The sequence below is a fragment of the Primulina eburnea genome, chromosome 16 (assembly GCF_022965805.1).
Source record: "Primulina eburnea isolate SZY01 chromosome 16, ASM2296580v1, whole genome shotgun sequence".
Taxonomy (NCBI): domain Eukaryota; kingdom Viridiplantae; phylum Streptophyta; class Magnoliopsida; order Lamiales; family Gesneriaceae; genus Primulina; species Primulina eburnea.
In genome coordinates, this window is record NC_133116.1 from 8,759,089 (window position 1) to 8,766,977 (window position 7,889).

Below are 7,889 nucleotides of genomic sequence, written 5' to 3' on the forward strand. Positions count from 1 at the left end.
TTCTTAGCTCTCGGCCACTTGGTAATTGCTTCTACTATTATTGGATCCACTGACACTCCTTCTCTCGAGTTTACGTGTCCTAGAAATGACACATTCCTTAGCCAGAATTCACACTTGCTGAACTTAGCATAGAGATTATTTTCTCTTAAGGTCTACAGAACAAGGTGAAGGTGCTCTTCATGGCTCGTCTCGTCAGGAGAATAGACGAGGATATCGTCGATGAATACCACTATGCACTGATCCAGGAATGGCTTGAATACTCTGTTCATCAGATCCATGAATGCTGCTGGTGCGTTGGTCAGACCAAAAGGCATCACTGTGAATTCATAATGCCCATATCTGGTTTGAAAGGTTGTCTTTGGGATATTTTTAGCCCTGACCTTCAACTGGTGATAACATGTCCTCAGATCCAGTTTGAAAAGACGGAGGCTCCTTTAAGCTGATCAAACAGGTCGTCTATCCGAGATAGAAGGTACCTGTTCTTGATTGTGATCGTGTTCAATTCTCTGTAGTCGATGCACAATCTCAAACTCCCGTCTTTCTTCTTTACAAAGAGTACTGGAGCTCCCCACGGGGATACACTCGGTCGAATTTTCCTTTTATCAATTCTTGGAGTTGTTCTTTCAGCTTCTTAAGTTCGGCTGGTGCCATTCTGTAAGGTGCCTTAGAGATTGGTGCAACATCGGGAACCAGATTGATCTCGAACTCCACTTCGCGGTTCGGGACCGTCCCCAAGAGCTCTTATGGAAAAACATCTGGGAACTCTCTTACTATAGGGATGTCCTCCAGTTTCAGCTCGACTTCCTCTTTTATTTAACTGACCATTGCTAGGTAAATGTCTTCTCCTGATTTCATGGCCCTCCAAGCTTGAGATGCGGAGAGCAGCGACTTCCGTTCCTTGGGTATACCATGAAACACGAATTCCTTCTGATCTGGGGTTCGGAGTTTGACTCTTTTTCCCTTACAATCTACCGTTGCACTATTTATTGCTAACCAATCCATTCCTAAGATGACGTCGAAATCAACCATGATCAACTGTATCAAGTCGGCGCTAAAAGTCTGATCACTGATACTTATCTTACAATTTCTGTAAATCTCGTGAGTTTCAATGGCCCTACTTATAGGTGTGGCTATTCTAAAGGGCTCGTTTAGTTTCTCGGGCTTACGTCCTAACTTATTAGCAAATCTCTTAGACATAAAGGAATATGTAGCATCACAGTCAAATAACACATAAGCAGGGACTTGCTGAATAAATATGGTACTTGACACGACATTGTTCGCATCGTCTGCCTCCTCTTGCGTGATGGCAAACACCCTGGCATTTGGTTTGTTCTCCCGTGGCTTATTGGCATTCATCCCAGAGTTTGACCAGTATTTTTTACCCGGTCCACTTGTCCTGTTGGTGGTGTCTGGACATTCTGCCATACGGTGTCCGGGTTTCCCGCATCCAAAGCAGATACCGGTCTCTCTACGACACTCTCCCAGGTGTCGTAAATGGCAAGTTGGGCAAGACTTAATAGCTTGGTAGCTTGTGGCACGTGTAGGCCCCTTAGATGGCCCACCGGACTGGTTAGGCTTCTTGAAAGTCTGACTGCTATGCGAGGACTGACTATTCATAGGCCTTTTGTTCTTGAATTCCTTCTCCCGGCGCTGGATATCAGTTTCAGCTCAGATAGCTGCACCCATCAGGTCTGAAAAATTCATAGGTTGGTAGACTGCTAGAGCTGATAAGATCCTGCTGTTCAACCCTTTCTTAAAGCGGTGCAATTTCATAACTTCGTCCGCCATGATTGCCGGAGCATAAGATCCTAGGGCGTTGAACTGGGAGGTGTATTCCACAACCGACATGTCTGGAGTTTGACTGAAATTTCAAACTCACTCAGTTTCTGCAGTCTGACCTCGGTAGGATAATACTGTTTCAGAAAATCGGTAGGATAATACTGTTTCAGAAAAGCTTCTCTAAAATGCTGCCAAGTGATTGGTCCTGTAGCTGTCATGGCTGGCGAGATTGCTTCCCACCACTTGCCTGCTCGATCTTCTAGGAACGGCACTACCACGTCCACTTTCAGTGCATCCGGGACTTCCAACAGTCGCAACTGAGTCTCCACGCTTTTTAGCCAATTCTGGCTAACTTCAGGGTCGGCAGCGCCACTGAAAGTTGGACACCTGTTCTTGCGCAGTGACTCATAGTGGAACTTGACTCAGTGCTGCGGTGGAGGTGGTGGTGGTTGATTGGAATTCGGGCTCACTAACCCTTGTAGTGTCGTTGCCACGATCGTGGCTATGGCCATCAGGTTGGCCTGGTTAAGACTGAACCCAGGTGGTGGTCCATTATCTCATTCGTTGGCATTGTTACTGTTGTTGTTAGCATAACGGGGATTGCGGTTTTGTCTTGGTGGTCTACCGGCCATTTCCTACAAGTTAAACGCTTCTAAGAATTTGACGTGTATAATGACATGATTGAATAATTAAGTTATGTTGGAACAACTGAGATTAATAAATAAACATAACTTTATGAATTTTTGAATGTAGATGAACAACTGAATGCAACAAATAGTACTGAAAGAAACAAATCGTACTGACTGAAATAAAATAGCAGCAATGGAAAGATAAACTCCTAGTAATAAGGGAAGGTAACTAAGAAACTCTAATCCTCTATCTCTCCATCTCCTATGGCAGCTATAGGCTCATCGATCTCTATCGACTCTTCCTCTTCCGGCTCCTCCTCTGGCTCTTCCTGTTGAAGTATCTCCACCATGTGGGTGAGCTGGGTGTTCTCTTCTGTGAACTGTGTCACATGTACCTTAAGTCCCTGAATCTCCGCCTCAGCCACTTCCATCTCGTCGTTCCAATGCTGCTGATACTGCAGATGATACTGTTTCTTCTGCTTGAGTTGGTCCTTTAGAGCTTCCACCTGTTGGGTCAGACGTTGGTTTACATATGCGAGGCTGTTCATGGCCTCACACAAATTTTCCAGCCTTCACTTACCTTTGGCATTCTGCTGTTTCTCTTCCTCTAGCTCATTGCGACAACGCTCCGTATCCTCTCGTAGCTTCCCATGCTGATACTTGCACTGTTCTATGACATCCCTTAGGTCCATGTTATCACCTCTAACTAACTCGCCCTGATAGATCGACTGGTTAAGACGGACCTGAATCTCCTCTTTCTCAGCGGTTAAGGTTTCGCCCTCACTCCTCTCACTCAATTTGGCTCTAAGTCGCCGAATCTGACGGGACTGATAGTGAATGGCAAGCTCCTTCAGACGAATGGCAGCTTGGGCACGGGTGTGGGATCGCATGGGAGTAGATGGAGTCATTTCCTAAAATCACAAAAATGGAAATTCTCAGAATCGGAAAGAGACAACATATAACAAATGACAATATACAATAGATATGAAATTTTCGAAATTTAAATAAATATATTTTTTTTCAAAAAATGGAAAGTTTGGAATAGACATATGGGTTCGAAGCATATGTCGAAAGGAGTCCAGAACAATCGACGGAATTGAATTCGGAATTTCCTACGAGAAGTTATAGGGTCAACGAATATTTCCTAAAACGGCAAAAACGACGTTTCGGAGGCCTAAATGGAGGAATTTCGCAATTTCAGCCCCTACCTCACGACTTTAGGGTGGTGACTATCGCTCGTTGGGCCGTTTTGGAGGGAATAACGTCGGCCTCGAGTTAAAATTCCACCGACAATTTTTTTTTTTGAAAATCGATTTTTCCACTCGGATTATGAACCTGGCGGCTCTGATACCACTTAAATGTCACGTCCCGAAACTCGGATTGACATCGGTGTTGTTTCACAATCACACAATCGAAACAACAAGTCTTTTGTAGCACAGTATAAACCGAACCAGTTTATATATCATAATTTCAACCCAAAGGAAACATTGTCTTTACAACCAAAATCACTAAACGACAGAAATAAATGCGGAAGCATCTTACATAGTAATAAGTAATAAATTCGAAATATAACGACTAATGGTCTCGCGAATCACCAGCCCCAAAAAGGTTCGGACTCTTCATCCTCAACCTGTTCTTCGGACTTATCTGGGAGGGGAGAGTAAGGGGGATGAGTATTTTGAGAATACTTAGTAAATGGGAGACATTGAACACAACATAACAATTTTATAACATTTTCGAAACATACATATAAATACAGCATGCTTTTCGTAAACGTAACATCGTATCCGTAACATAACAACACTGCGATTTTTCACCTTTAACGGTTTACTGACGTCAGTCCCTAAGTTTTAATCCTCTAAGGAGGCGAGGCATAAAACGGTTCTATCCCACCGTTGAGGGCCATATGTTGGAATCCACCCATTTTCAGGGAGTCCTCACAGTGTCAAACATAACGTACCAAAATTTCGAAAAAAAATGTATTTACGGGAGACGGTGCTCGACCGAATTTTAAAACCAAAAACCGAAAGCTTCATATGCATAAAACCGAAATTTAAAACAGCCACTTACAATAATTATTGATGCTAAAAACGTGGTGGCTTGGCTTCGGGAATGGATCGTTCCTTGCTCTACACTCGGGGCCACTTCGGCTTGATCTTTAGGCTAATTTCGGGACGATATTTGGTCAGAGTTTCGGCTAGGGAATGCTGAAAATTTTGAGAATTCAGCTAGGGGATTTTCGAAAATATGGGGTAGGGAATGCTAGGCTTGATATGATATTTATAGGGGAGAATGGTGGAGCTCAATATGGTAGTCCAATCATGCCTAAAATTGGTTCAAATCTCTCAATTTTGACTCTCATATTCTTGCCATTATTTCGAAATTTAGCTACCTAAGTTGGGAGATTTATTCCCTAATACTATGGTCTTGGAAATTTCGAAATTCATGTTGCAAGGTGGGAAGGGTTTGAGCATTCTTTGATGATTTTATTCCAAGTTGCTAGGTATCTATCCAATACAATAATAAGTCATATATCCTAGTGTAAAATTTCGAAATCTGGGTTGTATCCCACCAAATCATGTGTTATTTAATTTCATTAAGTCTTTGCCTGGCACAATCTCCCATGATCTTGAATTATTTCTCCTAAATATCAAAACTTACATGCACAAGTGTAAATATTATTGACTTGAATATTTCCCACGAATAATTCCCAAGGTGCATATCTTATTAATATACAAAAATCAAATCCTATAATTTCCTAACAATTATAATTGCATGGCTAAAAAATCGGATCTTACATAATGTGGTATAATCGGCTAAATGAATACTTAATGAAAAAGGGATATGTAAACAATTCAACATGCCCTTGCGTTTTTCATTAAGAAAACAACATCCATATGCATTATTATTGTTGTATATGTTGATGATTTAAACATTATTGGAACAAATGAGGAAATTCAAGAAGTTGTGTCGTACTTGAAGGAAGAATTTGAAATGAAGGACATTGGAAAAACAAAGTATTGTCTGGGTTTGCAAATTGAACAAAAATAATGTGGAATATTTGTTTACCACTCAAATTATACAGAAAATGTCCTTAAACGTTTTAATCGGATAAATCAAATCCTTTAACTACTCCAATGATTGTTAGATCATTAAACATAGAAAAGAACTCATTCCGTCCACGTGAAGATTATGAAGTTATTCTTGATCCAGAAGTACCATATCTAAGTGTTATTGGTGCCCATATGTGTCTTGCAAATTGTACAAGACCTGATATATCTTTTGCTGCAAATTTATCGGCAAGATTTAGCTCATATCCAACAAAGAGACACTGGAACAAAACTAAACATATATTCTTTTATCTACGAGAAACGACAGAGTTGAGACTTTTATATTCAAAAGATATCAATCAAAGCATAATTGTTTATGCTGCTGCTGGGTATTTATCTGATCCATACAAGACACGTTCCCAAACCGGAAATTTATTTATTCGTGGAGGCATTGCAATTTCTTGGCGTTCAAAGAAACAAACACTTGTAACCACTTTATCAAATCACGCCGAGATTATTGCACTACATGAAGCAAGTCGTGAATATGTGTGGCTAAAATATATGACCGAATATATCAAAATCTCATGCGGATTATCATTCGACAAGAAGCCTATGACACTACATGAAGATAATGTTGCATGTGTTACTCAAATAAAAGAAAGATACATAAAATGCGACAGAACTAAATATATTCCCGCTAAGTTCTTCGCATTCATCCAAGAGCTTGAGAAGAATAAAGATATTGATATTTGTCACATTCAGTCAAGTGAAAACTCATCAGATCTCTTCACAAAGGCACTTCCTACGATAATATTCAGAAAACATATATATAATATTAGGATGCACAATCTACAAAATTTGTGAAGAATCGTTTGTGTTAACATGAGTGAGAGTTTACATGACTACACTCTTTTTCTCTTACTATGTTTTTATCCCAATGAGTTTTTCTAGTAAGGTTTTTAACGAGTTAGTATAAAAACACGTAATGAAGACAATCATTGTATCATGATCATTATCACAAGGGGGAGTGTTGAAAATAAGAGTTGAAATTATTGAATGTTGAAAATAAGATTTGTAAATATTGAAATTAGTGTGTGATTATGTATGTAATGATGTATTTATTTTTGGATTATTATCAAAGAAATTCTATAAATATGTCTCTCAATTTGTGAAAAATACACACAATTGAGTAGACAAAATTTTATAAAGTGTGTAGTTTAATATATTTTGTAAGTTTGAGATTTTTACTTTTTACCATAGATTTTTACTTTTAATATTTTCAAAGTACTACACACTTCAGTTGGAACTTATTAATGAACACGACTTAAAGGGTATATATTTAGCTAAACTTATTTTCAATGGCTTATACATTCTAATATTTACGAATTATTTTAGCATTTTTATATATAAGATTATTTATTATCATAATAATTATAACAAAAAATATATAATACTAAAAAAATGATAAAATAAATACACATGTTTTGACGTCTTATATGCTTGCTTGAAAAATTTTACAAACCATTTTTTCAGTGCTTATAAGTCAAACAGTTAAAAAAATATTTATTAGTTCGGTCAAACATCTTTTTAATATTATTATTGTGGGGACCCGGACGCTAATCAAGTTCTTAATCATCATTGGGACTAATTAATCAATTATAAAACAGGGTCTAAATTTTTTTTTTAAATGCGGAACGTAGTGAAATCAAATAATGTACAACTCAGTATAAAAGAAATTACAAGTCCTGTACTGTCTACAAATCAGTAAAACTAAGGTTCAACATCTAAATATCAAGTGTCAAAACCCTATTTACATCCAAGTCCGAAGTCTCCACTCTATCACGATCTCTCCTCATCTCCTGGACCCTGAACATGTCCCACCTGTTGTCATGTACACATACAAACAAGACAACAGTCGGATAATTCCGGTGAGAATATAATCCCAGTATAAATCAACGAAACATGCAATCATATAAACGAATATAAAGCATGTAACAGGTAACAGCAATATGTATCAAAATCTGAAACATAATCAATCATAAACTGTCGACCATGCTCGTAACTCTACAGTTCAGACTAGACTCAATCCTAGTCTAGGGATCCCGGTTTCCAGATGTGGTGTTCCTATATCGAATTCCGTAATAGAAGGAACTGTGATTCTATTTACTCGATATAACCTAATATATTGTTCCTATATCGAATTCCGTAATAGAAGAAATTCCAATTGTATTTACTCGATATAACCAAACATCCGGTGTCCTGACCTAACCGTCATAGACTGTAGCTTTATCGCTAATATCCTATCTTGAGACATCGTGCAATGTGCCCGTGGCGATCCCGCCACTATCAGGCACTTCCGTCCCAAGATTTCTATACTATCTTGTGACATCGTGCAATGTGCCCGTGGCGATCCCGCCACTATCAGGCACTT